At 46.6% G+C, this 14,618-nt stretch overlaps 1 long non-coding RNA gene across 1 annotated transcript; it reads right to left on the bottom strand.

Annotated features, from left to right (window-relative positions):
• Nucleotides 1-3,349: 3,349 nt before the first annotated feature.
• On the bottom strand, nucleotides 3,350-12,681 carry LOC116408924. The gene is made up of 3 exons (XR_004221437.1): nucleotides 12,640-12,681; nucleotides 6,339-6,470; nucleotides 3,350-3,384 (listed from the first exon to the last, which is right to left on the bottom strand). It is a non-coding gene; the product is annotated as an uncharacterized LOC116408924 (long non-coding RNA).
• Between the last annotated feature and the right edge of the window lie 1,937 nt (nucleotides 12,682-14,618).

Genomic DNA, 14,618 nt, shown 5'->3' with positions numbered 1-14,618 from the left:
TAAAGCAATAGTAGCAATAACAATACAACTGTAGCCTTATAGTGCAGTCAGTGACCCCTATTTAAAAGCTGGAGAGAGAGGAAGAAAGGAAATAATTCAAAAACTGTAACAAAGAAAAAAACGAAGGCCAATTGCAAAGTTGCTTGGAATTAGCCATTCTATAACATAGTAAAAGTTAACTTAAAGGTGAACTACCCCGTTAGGAGATTCCCACACCTTGTGTCTCAACCCCAGGGGTAGATTTACAGGGGTAGATTTAGGGGCATGTCCAACCCTCATGGTATTGGCGCTGATAGTGTCTAAATTATCCGGCAGAAACACTTTGGAAAGAGGGAGGTTGGGGCACAGGCTGAACAGCTACAAACAGAAAGAAAACAGTGATTTATGGGTAAAAATAATGGACAAAGGAGCATTTTTTTATATTTCCTCACAATAAGTAGAGGGGTAACACCTCCATGAATAACCTGCCCCAGGGATGGGTAACATGTAGTGGATTTTGCCCAATTGTATTTGCCCTCCTCCGGCTCAGTCTCTGGCGGTTGCTCTTGGGGATTTCAATGCCCCAGTGGGGCAAAGCGTCGGGCAGTAGCGCTGGGACTGTACTACTCACACTTGGGTCCCAGCAACAGCCTGAAACAGAACAGCGTGAGTAGCCCCACAGCTCTGCCCCCGGCCCTTGTACCTGGGGCTGTAACTGAGGCAATAGCCATTCACAGGTAACTTGTCGTTTGTATATAACGTCTGTATTACATTTTACCTAAAAACTCCATTTATGTGTCTGTTTCAAATTGCTGTACTTCCTGGTTACCTCACAGGGCACTTCCCCTCTCGCTCATTCATTCACTGTAAGTACTTCCTGGTTACCTCACAGGGCACTTCCCCCCTCGCTCATTCATTCTCTGTAAGTACTTCCTGGTTACCTCACAGGGCACTTCCCCCCTCGCTCATTCATTCTCTGTAAGTACTTCCTGGTTACCTCACAGGGCACTTCCCCCCTCGCTCATTCATTCTCTGTAAGTACTTCCTGGTTACCTCACAGGGCACAATGTAATATATTGTTTATGTCATTATTTTTCTTTTTTTCTTCTCTTCTATTGGGCTGGGGGGGCTGTTTGTGCCTCTGGGTACTGGGAATGCCGGGGGGGGCTGTAAGGTGCCACAGAAAGTCACTATTTATTGGGCTGGGGGGGCTGTTTGTGCCTCTGGGTACTGGGAATGCCTATGCCTAGGGTCTATTTTGCATTCCAGCCCAGACCTGATTAGGCCACTGACTTTACTACTTGTTTGGACCACATTATAATACAGTAATCAAGTGGCAAGGTGAGTGGAGCAGTCTGGGGTCCTATAGTTCTCTTAAAGGCCCCCCTTATAGTGATACACCCCTGATCTCAAGGAGCCAATAGCCTTACCCGTTACATGTAGAGCCCACTAATGTAGCCGCTGGTCAGGCACTGATTTAGCCATGCAGGGGGCTGTGCTTCTGAGCATTCTCTATGTATCCTTGCAGAGCTGAAGAGGAGGATGAACATCTAGAGAGAACCCTGGGGCAAAACAAAGGCAAAATGGCTAAGAAGGAGGAGAAATGTGCCATCCAGGGATCGCTGCAACCTGGCTAATCCAACATTCGGAATCCTTTTACAAAGGGAAATGGAACTTGACCACTTTATTATTTATTTTGTATAAAGACACAAAGGCAATTGGCTTCTCGCTGCTCAGATACATGAGCCGTGGCAGCTTGGGAATCAGTGTAGTCTGCAGCATGCTCAGTACTGGGGCAGTTGTCTGGCCAAACAGGGTAGAGTCCCGGGAGGGTTCCTGTGTATGTTATATATATATATATATATATTAAAAGGAGAGATAAAATAACTACACAGAATAAACATGCGGCACAAGGCAAATAATGAGATGCCCAATATAAATGTTTTTCTCTGTATTTCCACTTTCATCCAGGAGGCGCCACCTCTTCCTTTTCTTATTCCCCATTCCTATCCAGGTACTAAGGTGCTTACAGCGCCATTCTGAGGGTTGGAATTGGAAGCGCAAGAGAACGGACGGCTGCAGTTGGGAGATTCTCCTTATAAAGCGTCACTGTGTATGAGGGAAATATGCGGCCAAATGGGGGCCACAAGTGCCAGGGCCCAGGAGCGCATTTAAATGGTTAGTACCCCCCCCTGCTGAACTCTATACTGGCTGAAGGGTTACTGATAATGCATAGAAGTAGGGTGATTCTCCTGTACCATATACCAGCAGGGGGTAACAGATAGCACCCAGAGGATATCTCCTGTATTATATACCAGCTGGGCACTCTTATACTGCTCAGAAAATATCTCCATTACTCTCCTATCAGCTCCCCAGTGTAGGTTTTTCTGTTCTATGATTATTTCCATGTATCCCCATTGGCCCTGCGCTGTAGCTCAGCTCCCCTATCAATTGGCTTCTTATTGCCAGTGATGAGAAAGGGATTTTCCCTGTGACAGTTGCTTCCAGCTGCCATAGACACTGTGACAGGGACAATTTAATAGCTGGCATCATAAATCATGCAAAAAAGAGGATTTGTGGGGAAATGTGAATGTAGCCAGTAATTAAAAGGACAGCAATGTTTTGCCATTTCTAGGCGCCATCATTGCCGGGACATTATGAGGTTAAGTGACTCTGTCCAGGGTCACAAGGTAAGGGGCCCAGTGGGGCGGGTGGTGCCTTACATCAATGGGTCCTGAGTTAGACTCCTGCCCTGGTGGCTCTTGCTTACACTGGGGCTCAATTCTGATACCGTCCCTACCCACCCAATCAGAGCTGAGCCCCATTGATGTAGGCAGGGCTCCCAGGCGGGAATCGAACTCAGGGCCCATCGGTGTAAGGCAGTCTCCCTACCCGCTGAGCTATCCTTCCTCCTCCCACTTGTAGGGTGTTTTTTCGTAATCTTGTCTTCTGCATATTGGCGGTTGGTGTATCCTAACCGACTGACTGAAACACTCAGGGTTACAGCCTGCTGCTTGCCCCAAGCCCTATATAACTAGGGGGGCTGTTATAGTAGGGGGAATGAATCCTCCATTTTCAACATTCTCTGGGGGGGGGGGAGTCACAGAGGGGAGAGAGGCCTTCTTTGCAGTAAAAGTGGTCGGGAAACACTTTCTCACAGAAATCCGCCTAAATTCCAACTCAACCGCCACTTTCCCATTTTTAAGGAAAGAAAGACTGTCTTTTAAAGGGCATTTTCCTGCCATTTTTAAAATGGAGTGAAGCTCAGTGTAACTGTCAGATCAATTGTAAGCTCTGCTGTTTTGCTTGGTTTCACCCAGTCTCCAATTCACACCTCTGGGGGGGCAGTAACAGGTTAACGGGGATTATAAGCCTCATTGTTAGGGGGCAAGTCTCTGTCTAACCCTAGAACAATAGGGGCAAAAAGCCTCATTAACATTTTATAAACAAGTAAATCACTGATTAAAAAAAAAAGTTTAATTTATATCTTATATATAAAAAGTTTTGACCTCACATTTGCATTGTTATGCCAGTTTTAGCTTAATCAGTGAGGCAATAATAACATTTTGAGTGAATATATTGTACAGGTATGGGATCCCGAATTACGAAAGCTCCGAATTACAGAAAGCCCGTCTCCCATAGGCCCCATTTTAATCAAATAATTCAGATTTTTAAAATTGATTTCCTTTTTCTCTGTAATAATAAAACAGTACCTGTACTTGATCCCAACTAAGATATAATTACCCCTTATTGGGGCAGAACAGCCCTATTGGGTTTATTTAATGTTTTATTGATTTCTTAGTAGACTTAAGGTATGAAGATCCAAATTACGGAAAGACCCCTTATCCGGAATACCATTGGTCCCGAGCATTCTGGATAACGGGTCCCATACCTCTATACATTTTTGTTAAAAGTTACATTTTTCGTTTTAGCAGCAGTGTCCCCTCTTTATTCCCGTCACTGACACTCGCCCCAGCTTATCTGTGCCCCCCCCATAGCAGAACTACAGAGCTGCCTGACAGCATTGCCCCCCCCTAACTTTAGCCGTGCCCCTTCTGTTCCCAGCAGCCCCTTGGGGATCAGCAAGCAGCACATACACACTGGCACCCAAACTGGGATATTGGGGTACTGGGAATTCAAATCAGGGGCCGTGACTGATAATGAATAAAGCGCCGGGACCTTATTCCCAGCCTGGGGCCCACACTCACTGTTCCTCTTCCCCTCAGATTAAGTCCCGGTACAGCTGCGCAGTGATTGGATGGGCTGCAGGGTGAATGCTTCCAGCATATCCAATCCCTGCTCAGCTGTACCGGGACTTAAACTTCCAGAACAAAACAAACTGCAGGCTGAGTATAAGTCCCGGTACAGCTGCACAGTGATTGGTTGGGCTGCAACACGAAGGCTTCCAGTCTATCCAATCAGTTTTCATCTGTACCGGGACTTAAATACCGAGCGCTGATTCGACTTCATGTTCCCTCAGTTTTTCCTTTTAGCCCTCAGGATTGGAAATACAGTAATTAGTGCAGAGTTTGCTCCCACACAAACCAACCAGCTTCCAGTCACAAACAGTAAACAAACAAGCTCCCACCTTGTAAAACTCGACACCCCATAAAATATCAAGGGGAATTAAGGGGGACAAAAGTGGATGGAGAGGCTCAGGGGGTGTAGGGACCCGCGGGTAGGGCTGGTATTTTACAGTAAAACATGTTGCTTGATGCCAATGTTATTAATAGGGAAACACATAAACATATAGGAAGGCCCTACCTGTGGGGGTAACAGTTTCTATGGATGTGAATCCCCTACAAGTGCTATTCCCCTAGTTGCTGGGCAGAAGCCCCTGTATCTCAGTCACTCTATGGGCAACTTTAGCCCCCAAACAAAAAATGCACCCTCCCCCCATGCACAGCAGACTGGGGCAGGGCAGCTGGGTACAGGGTACAGGTACCAAGGGGTTAAAGAGGTTTATGGCCAAAGTTTGGGCACCGTGTTGGGCAGGCAGCTTCCAGTAACAGGGAATAGGGCGGGCTGTAAATTGCCACAGTCAGTCACTATTTATTGGGCTGGGGGGGGCTGTTTGTGCCTCTGGGTACTGGGAATGCCAGGGGGGCTGTAAGGTGCCAGAGACAGTCACTATTTATTGGGCTGGGGGGGGGCTGTTTGTGCCTCTGGGTACTGGGAATGCCGGGGGGGCTGTAAGGTGCCACAGACAGTCACTATTTATTGGGCTGGGGGGGGCTGTTTGTGCCTCTGGGTACTGGGAATGCCGGGGGGGCTGTAAGGTGCCACAGACAGTCACTATTTATTGGGCTGGGGGGGGGGCTGTTTGTGCCTCTGGGTACTGGGAATGCCAGGGGGGCTGTAAGGTGCCACAGACAGTCACTATTTATTGGGCTGGGGGGGCTGTTTGTGCCTCTGGGTACTGGGAATGCCAGGGGGGCTGTAAGGTGCCACAGACAGTCACTATTTATTGGGCTGGGGGGGGGTGTTTGTGCCTCTGGGTACTGGGAATGCCAGGTGGGGCTGTAAGGTGCCACAGACAGTCACTATTTATTGGGCTGGGGGGGGGGGCTGTTTGTGCCTCTGGGTACTGGGAATGCCAGGGGGGCTGTAAGGTGCCACAGACAGTCACTATTTATTGGGCTGGGGGGGTGTTTGTGCCTCTGGGTACTGGGAATGCCAGGGGGGCTGTAAGGTGCCACAGACAGTCACTATTTATTGGGCTGGGGGGGGCTGTTTGTGCCTCTGCGTACTGGGAATGCCAGGGGGGCTGTAAGGTGCCACAGACAGTCACTATTTATTGGGCTGGGGGGGGGTGTTTGTGCCTCTGGGTACTGGGAATGCCAGGTGGGGCTGTAAGGTGCCACAGACAGTCACTATTTATTGGGCTGGGGGGGGGGCTGTTTGTGCCTCTGGGTACTGGGAATGCCAGGGGGGCTGTAAGGTGCCACAGACAGTCACTATTTATTGGGCTGGGGGGGCTGTTTGTGCCTCTGGGTACTGGGAATGCCAGGGGGGCTGTAAGGTGCCACAGACAGTCACTATTTATTGGGCTGGGGGGGCTGTTTGTGCCTCTGGGTACTGGGAATGCCAGGGGGGCTGTAAGGTGCCACAGACAGTCACTATTTATTGGGCTGGGGGGGCTGTTTGTGCCTCTGGGTACTGGGAATGCCTATGCCTAGGGTCTATTTTGCATTCCAGCCCAGACCTGATTAGGCCACTGACTTTACTACTTGTTTGGACCACACTATAATACAGTAAGCAAGTGGCAAGGTGAGTGGACCAGTCTGGGGTCCTATAGTTCTCTTAAAGGCCCCTCTTATAGTGATACACCCCTGATCTCAAGGAGCCAATAGCCTTACCCGTTACATGTAGAGCCCACTAATGTAGCCGCTGGTCAGGCACTGATTTAGCCATGCAGGGGGCTGTGCTTCTGAGCATTCTCTATGTATCCTTGCAGAGCTGAAGAGGAGGATGAACACCTAGAGAGAACCCTGGGGCAAAACAAAGGCAAAATGGCTAAGAAGGAGGAGAAATGTGCCATCCAGGGATCGCTGCAACCTGGCTAATCCAACATTCGGAATCCTTTTACAAAGGGAAATGGAACTTGGCCACTTTATTATTTATTTTGTATAAAGACACAAAGGCAATTGGCTTCTCGCTGCTCAGAGCTCATTAGTGATCAGTTTAGATACATGAGCCGTGGCAGCTTGGGAATCAGTGTAGTCTGCAGCATGCTCAGTACTGGGGCAGTTGTCTGGCCAAACAGGGTAGAGTCCCGGGAGGGTTTCTGTGTATGTTATATATATATATATATATTAAAAGGAGAGATAAAATAACTACACAGAATAAACACGCTGTATTATATACCAGCTGGGCACTCTTATACTGCTCAGAAAATATCTCCATTACTCCCCTATCAGCTCCCCAGTGTAGATTCTTCTGTTCTATGATTATTTCCATGTATCCCCATTGGCCCTGCGCTGTAGCTCAGCTCCCCTATCAATTGGCTTCTTATTGCCAGTGATGAGAAAGGGATTTTCCCTGTACCAGTTGCTTCCAGCTGACACTGTGACAGGGACAATTTAATAGCCGGCATCATAAATCATGAGCTGCCCTTGAAAATGCAAAAAAAAAGAGGATTTGTGGGGAAATGTGAATGTAGCCAGTAATTAAAAGGACAGCAATGTTTTGCCATTTCTAGGCGCCATCATTGCCGGGACATTATGAGGTTAAGTGACTCTGTCCAGGGTCACAAGGTAAGGGGCCCAGTGGGGCAGGTGGTGCCTTACATCAATGGGTCCTGAGTTAGACTCCTGCCCTGGTGGCTCTTGCTTACACTGGGGCTCAATTCTGATACCGTCCCTACCCACCCAATCAGAGCTGAGCCCCATTGATGTAGGCAGGGCTCCCAGGCGGGAATCGAACTCAGGGCCCATCGGTGTAAGGCAGTCTCCCTACCCGCTGAGCTATCCTTCCTCCTCCCACTTGTAGCATGTTTTTTCGTAATCTTGTCTTCTGCATATTGGCGGTTGGTGTATCCTAACCGACTGACTGAAACACTCAGGGTTACAGCCTGCTGCTTGCCCCAAGCCCTATATAACTAGGGGGCTGTTATAGTAGGGGGAATGAATCCTCCATTTTCAACATTCTCTGGGGGGGGGGAGTCACAGAGGGGAGAGAGGCCTTCTTTGCAGTAAAAGTGGTGGGAAAACACTTTCTCACAGAAATCCGCCTAAATTCCAACTCAACCGCCACTTTCCCATTTTTAAGGAAAGAAAGACTGTCTTTTAAAGGGCATTTTCCTGCCATTTTTAAAATGGAGTGAAGCTCAGTGTAACTGTCAGATCAATTGTAAGCTCTGCTGTTTTGCTTGGTTTCACCCAGTCTCCAATTCACACCTCTGGGGGGGCAGTAACAGGTTAACGGGGATTATAAGCCTCATTGTTAGGGGGCAAGTCTCTGTCTAACCCTAGAACAATAGGGGCAAAAAGCCTCATTAACATTTTATAAACAAGTAAATCACTGATTAAAAAAAAAAGTTTAATTTATATCTTATATATAAAAAGTTTTGACCTCACATTTGCATTGTTATGCCAGTTTTAGCTTAATCAGTGAGGCAATAATAACATTTTGAGTGAATATATTGTACAGGTATGGGATCCCGAATTACGAAAGCTCTGAATTAGGGAAAGCCCGTCTCCCATAGGCCCCATTTTAATCAAATAATTCAGATTTTTAAAATTGATTTCCTTTTTCTCTGTAATAATAAAACAGTACCTGTACTTGATCCCAACTAAGATATAATTACCCCTTATTGGGGCAGAACAGTCCTATTGGGTTTATTTAATGGTTAAATGATTCCCTTTTCTCTGTAATAATAAAACAGTACCTGTACTTGATCCCAACTAAGATATAATTACCCCTTATTGGGGCAGAACAGCCCTATTGGGTTTATTTAATGTTTTATTGATTTCTTAGTAGACTTAAGGTATGAAGATCCAAATTACGGAAAGACCCCTTATCCGGAATACCATTGGTCCCGAGCATTCTGGATAACGGGTCCCATACCTCTATACATTTTTGTTAAAAGTTACATTTTTCGTTTTAGCAGCAGTGTCCCCTCTTTATTCCCGTCACTGACACTCGCCCCAGCTTATCTGTGCCCCCCATAGCAGAACTACAGAGCTGCCTGACAGCATTGCCCCCCCCTAACTTTAGCCGTGCCCCTTCTGTTCCCAGCAGCCCCTTGGGGATCAGCAAGCAGCACATACACACTGGCACCCAAACTGGGATATTGGGGTACTGGGAATTCAAATCAGGGGCCGTGACTGATAATGAATAAAGCGCCGGGACCTTATTCCCAGCCTGGGGCCCACACTCACTGTTCCTCTTCCCCTCAGATTAAGTCCCGGTACAGCTGCGCAGTGATTGGATGGGCTGCAGGGTGAATGCTTCCAGCATATCCAATCCCTGCTCAGCTGCACCGGGACTTAAACTTCCAGAACAAAACAAACTGCAGGCTGAGTATAAGTCCCGGTACAGCTGCACAGTGATTGGTTGGGCTGCAACACGAAGGCTTCCAGTCTATCCAATCAGTTTTCATCTGTACCGGGACTTAAATACCGAGCGCTGATTCGACTTCATGTTCCCTCAGTTTTTCCTTTTAGCCCTCAGGATTGGAAATACAGTAATTAGTGCAGAGTTTGCTCCCACACAAACCAACCAGCTTCCAGTCACAAACAGTAAACAAACAAGCTCCCACCTTGTAAAACTCGACACCCCATAAAATATCAAGGGGAATTAAGGGGGACAAAAGTGGATGGAGAGGCTCAGGGGGTGTAGGGACCCGCGGGTAGGGCTGGTATTTTACAGTAAAACATGTTGCTTGATGCCAATGTTATTAATAGGGAAACACATAAACATATAGGAAGGCCCTACCTGTGGGGGTAACAGTTTCTATGGATGTGAATCCCCTACAAGTGCTATTCCCCTAGTTGCTGGGCAGAAGCCCCTGTATCTCAGTCACTCTATGGGCAACTTTAGCCCCCAAACAAAAAATGCACCCTCCCCCCATGCACAGCAGACTGGGGCAGGGCAGCTGGGTACAGGGTACAGGTACCAAGGGGTTAAAGAGGTTTATGGCCAAATGTGAAATGTGAAATGACAGAAATGTGCAGGAAATATTCTCCCCGGGGCAGGAAACAGGGATTCTATTCTGTAAGACACACAGGGGAGACAGTGATTCAGTCTCTCATGATACAATCACACCAATACCTGCGCATGGAGACATTTATTTTTAAAGGCAAATTGACCTGTAAACAAAACCTGTATGTAGTGGGTCTCCCCGAGTGAAGGCTCAGTCTTTCACGCTGTCCCCCCACATTCACTAATCACTGAGACCTCTTTGCACCTCCCAGAATTCCAAGCACAACGACACTTTGTCTGTGGCCAAACCAAGGGGAATTTCACTCTGCCCTGCAGGTTTCTTTCCAACTGCACCATCGGGCTGGCTACTGGCAGAATAGGGGGACCCACAGTGCCCTGGTTGTCATGGTGATACACACGGAGTGGTGCTGATGCAGAATGGGCCAAGGCAGAGTAAGGGCAAGACACTGAACCCCCAGCAATATTACCCCAGGCTGAGGCAGCCATTTCTACAGCTTGAAACTCACTGGGGGTTATTTAAAAACACTGGGCCAGGAAATTCACCTGCAGTGTTTTTGTTTTATGCAGAACTTGCCCTTTAATCTGGGTGAAACCACCTTGTGCCACACTGAGCCCCGCCCTCCCCCCAAACCACCCTGGCCCCGCCCTCCCCCCCAAACCACCCTGGCGTGGTGGTGTAAGAGCATACCTCCCAACATTTGAAAAATGAAAAGAGGGACAAAAAGATTCAGCGTGCGCAGCGTGGCAATTTTTTTGACCACGCCCACTTTTGTGGCCACGCCCCAATGCCCCCCATAGAAAGTGCCCCCCATAGAGACAGCCCCCCCTACACAGCGCCCCCAATTGAGACAGTCCCCCCATACACAGTGCCCCCTGTTGAGACAGTCCCCCCCAAAAACAGTGCCATAGACACTGTGACAGGGACAATTTAATAGCCGGCATCATAAATCATGCAAAAAAGAGGATTTGTGGGGAAATGTCAATGTAGCCAGTAATTAAAAGGACAGCAATGTTTTGCCATTTCTAGGCGCCATCATTGCTGGGACATTATGAGGTTAAGTGACTCTGTCCAGGGTCACAAGGTGGGTCGGTGCTTATCTTACATCAGTGGTTGCTGAGTTCTAATTACCCCCTGGGGGGCTCTGCTGATCCATGGGTCTCAGCCACATCGGTCCAAGCAGGGCTCCCAGGGCGGGAATTGAACCCACGGCAGTGGTTGCTGAGTTCTAATTACCCCCTGGGGGGCTCTGCTGATCCATGGGTCTCAGCCACATCGGTCCAAGCAGGGCTCCCAGGGCGGGAATTGAACCCACGGCCTATCGGTGCAAGGCGAGCTCCTTACCGCTGCACTATCCTTCCTCCTCCCACTTGTAGCATGTTTTTTCGTAATCTTGTCTTCTGCATATTGGCGGTTGGTGTATCCTAACCGACTGACTGAAACACTCAGGGTTACAGCCTGCTGCTTGCCCCAAGCCCTATATAACTAGGGGGGCTGTTTAACCCTTTTACTGCCAGCCATTTTGCCCCCGCAGAGGGCAATTAACCGGCCCAAAAATCCCATTGACTTAACATTGAGGCCAACTTTCACGGATTGTAGCGCAGAGAGGGAATTTTTTAGAAACGTGAAATTTACCACATTTGAAGAGGTTTGAAATCTGTGTGAGAAGATACCCCACACAAGGGTATAAGTTTTACCCCCGGGGCAAGAGAGGTCCCCAAATTTGCCCCATTGACTTATAATGGGGATTTTGGCAAATAACTAGTTTGGCGTAGACCCATGAATGAGGTGTCAAACTGTGCGGCTTATTCGGGAATGGGGTGCTATGGCTTTTCTGAGGATGGGCAGTTAATTGCCCCAGCAGGGGGCAATTAACCACCATTTGTCGTAGACCCATGAATGAGGTGTCAAACTGTGCGGCTTATTCGGAAATGGGGTGCTATGACTTTTCTAGGGGGTGGGCGGTTAATTGCCCCAGCAGGGGGCAAGCACCACTCACATTTTCTTCAGGAAATGTCCCTCTCTAGTTTGGAAAGTACTATCCCTTCTGATGGTGCCAATACCAAACACATATAGTTTTATGGAGAATTCCCACGTGTATAGGCCACAAACTCCCGGCAGAAAGCTGCATACTTTAGATTTAAAGGCCAAATCTTCCACTAACAGAAAGTTTATCCCAGAAAATGATACATTTTTGGAAAGAACAGATTGTGGGGAATCCAGAATAGGTAGAACTGTCTGTCTGCTCCAAACTACCAAGTCGCAATGCTTTCCTAAACTTATTGGTTTTTATCAAAATATGTGAATTTTTTGAAAAATCGCTTCAAAGCTTCTATAGAATCTGATCTCCTACAGGCCATAAAGTAACCAGATAAAACCCCCTAAATATGAACGCCAGGGGTCCCCTGAACAGTTTGATGCCCTATATGTATAGGTTTAGCTAAGTATGTGGCATGTAGGGGCCCCAATGGGAACCCCCATATGTACTGTCATTTCAGCTCCTGCAAAATCAACACATTTACATCATTATATTTGGGATAAAGCTACAAAAAATTACGCCCACCCCAGAAACCCATTTATATTTGGAAAATACACATTCTGATAAATAGGTAAAGTTATTTTTCTACACCAAAGTACCACATGGCAAAGCGAAGCTAAAAAACAGATCAGGAACACTAAAACAGGGATAAAAATGCAATAAAACCACAAAAATTGTGCAAATTAGTGAAACAGCAAAATAAGTCACACGGCTGTGAAAATAAACAGTTTTTAGGGAAAAAACAAAGACAAAGGCGTAAAATAAATAAGTAAAAAAAATGTTTGTGTGTGTTTGTGTATACATGTGTGTACCCATCCAAAAGTTGTGTGACAGTGTGTGTGTGTATATGAGTGTATAAAAGTGCGCTAACGTATGCAAAATTAAAAAAAACCTGTTCTAATATGTGTGCTCTAAGTGTGTGTAAGTGTGTATAATAGTGTAAAGAAAGGGCACTTACCTGGAGTGAAGCTCAGTGTAACTGTCAGATCAATTGTAAGCTCTGCTGTTTTGCTTGGTTTAACCCAGTCTCCAAGTCACACCTCTGGTGGGGGCCACATAGGGGGGTCAGTAACAGGTTAACGGGGATTAGCAGCCTCATTGTTAGGGGGCAAGTCTCTGTCTAACCCTAGAACAATAGGGGCAAAAAGCCTCATTACCATTTTATAAACACGTAAATCACTGATTAAACACAAAGTTGAATTGATATCTTGTATATAAAGCCTTTTTGCCTCACATTTGCATTGTTATGGGAGTTTTAGCTTAATGAATGAGGCAATAATAACATTCAGAGTGAATATATTGTATACATTTTTATTTAAAGGAATTTCAGCAGCAGTGCCCCCTCTGTCTAAAAGACAAATTCACAAAAGTGAAAATTCACAAAAACTGTTTGTTTGGTGAATACGGTGGAAAATCCGACAAATCTGTCTCTAATTTTATTCTGTCTCAGTATCACCCCTTTTGTGAATTCCCCCAATAGAGTCTGTGAGTGAGGGGCTCAGTAATGCAGTGGCACAGTTGGCTGTTGACTGGTTGCTAGGGTCAAAATTATCCTAGCAACCAGGCATTGATTGAAACGGGAGGCTGTATTGTGAATAGGGGAGGGCTTTAATATAAAGATATAAAGCAATAGTAGCAATAACAATACAACTGTAGCCTTATAGTGCAGTCAGTGACCCCTATTTAAAAGCTGGAGAGAGAGGAAGAAAGGAAATAATTCAAAAACTGTAACAAAGAAAAAAACGAAGGCCAATTGCAAAGTTGCTTGGAATTAGCCATTCTATAACATAGTAAAAGTTAGCTTAAAGGTGAACTACCCCGTTAGGAGATTCCCACACCTTGTGTCTCAACCCTTTCTCCCTGTAGAGTGTAAGCTCTTTTGGGCAGGGCTCCCTTCCCCTCCTGTATCGGTTACTGATTGCTTTATATGTTACTCCTTGTAGAGTGTAAGCTCTTTTGGGCAGGGCTCCCTTCCCCTCCTGTATCGGTTACTGATTGCTTTATATGTTACTCCTTGTAGAGTGTAAGCTCTTTTGGGCAGGGCTCCCTTCCTCTCCTGTATCGGTTACTGATTGCTGTATATGTTACTCCTTGTAGAGTGTAAGCTCTTTTGGGCAGGGCTCCCTTCCCCTCCTGTATCGGTTACTGATTGCTTTATATGTTACTCCTTGTAGAGTGTAAGCTCTTTTGGGCAGGGCTCCCTTCCTCTCCTGTATCGGTTACTGATTGCTTTATATGTTACTCCTTCTAGAGTGTAAGCTCTTTTGGGCAGGGCTCCCTTCCCCTCTTGTATTGGTTACTGATTGCTGTATATGTTACTCCTTGTAGAGTGTAAGCTCTTTGGGCAGGGCTCTCTTCCCCTCCTGTACTTATTGTACAGCGCTGCGGGATATGTTGGCGTTTATAAATAAATGTTAATAATAATAAAAATATTGATGAGATAAGGTCTGTGACCAGTAAAGGCATTAGAGCTTATTTATAAACACTGGGTACATTTGCACCTGGGCAGTAACCCATAGCAACCAGTCTGTGATTAGATTATTCCAGGCAGCTGCAGGTGAAACGATCAAAGCAAATTTCTGATTGGTTGCCATGGGTTACTGCCTAGATGCACATTTGCCCAGTGTTTATAAATGACCCCCATCGTGTGTATATTCTAGTACAGAAAGGCAGGCCTGATGCTGGGGCACAGGGGTAGATTTACAGGGGTAGATTTAGGGGCATGTCCAACCCTCATGGTATTGGCGCTGATAGTGTCTAAATTATCCGGCAGAAACACTTTGGAAAGAGGGACGTTGGGGCACAGGCTGAACAGCTACAAACAGAAAGAAAACAGAGATTTATGGGTAAAAATGATGGACAAAGGAGCATTTTTTTATATTTCCTCACAATAAGTAGAGAGGTAACACCTCCATGAATAACCTGCCCCAGGGAGGG

The sequence above is a fragment of the Xenopus tropicalis genome, chromosome 2 (genome assembly GCF_000004195.4).
Source record: "Xenopus tropicalis strain Nigerian chromosome 2, UCB_Xtro_10.0, whole genome shotgun sequence".
In the NCBI taxonomy this organism is placed as follows: Eukaryota; Metazoa; Chordata; class Amphibia; order Anura; family Pipidae; genus Xenopus; species Xenopus tropicalis.
Note: the sequence above shows the minus strand (reverse complement) of the source record. Positions and strands in the feature narration are given on the sequence as shown.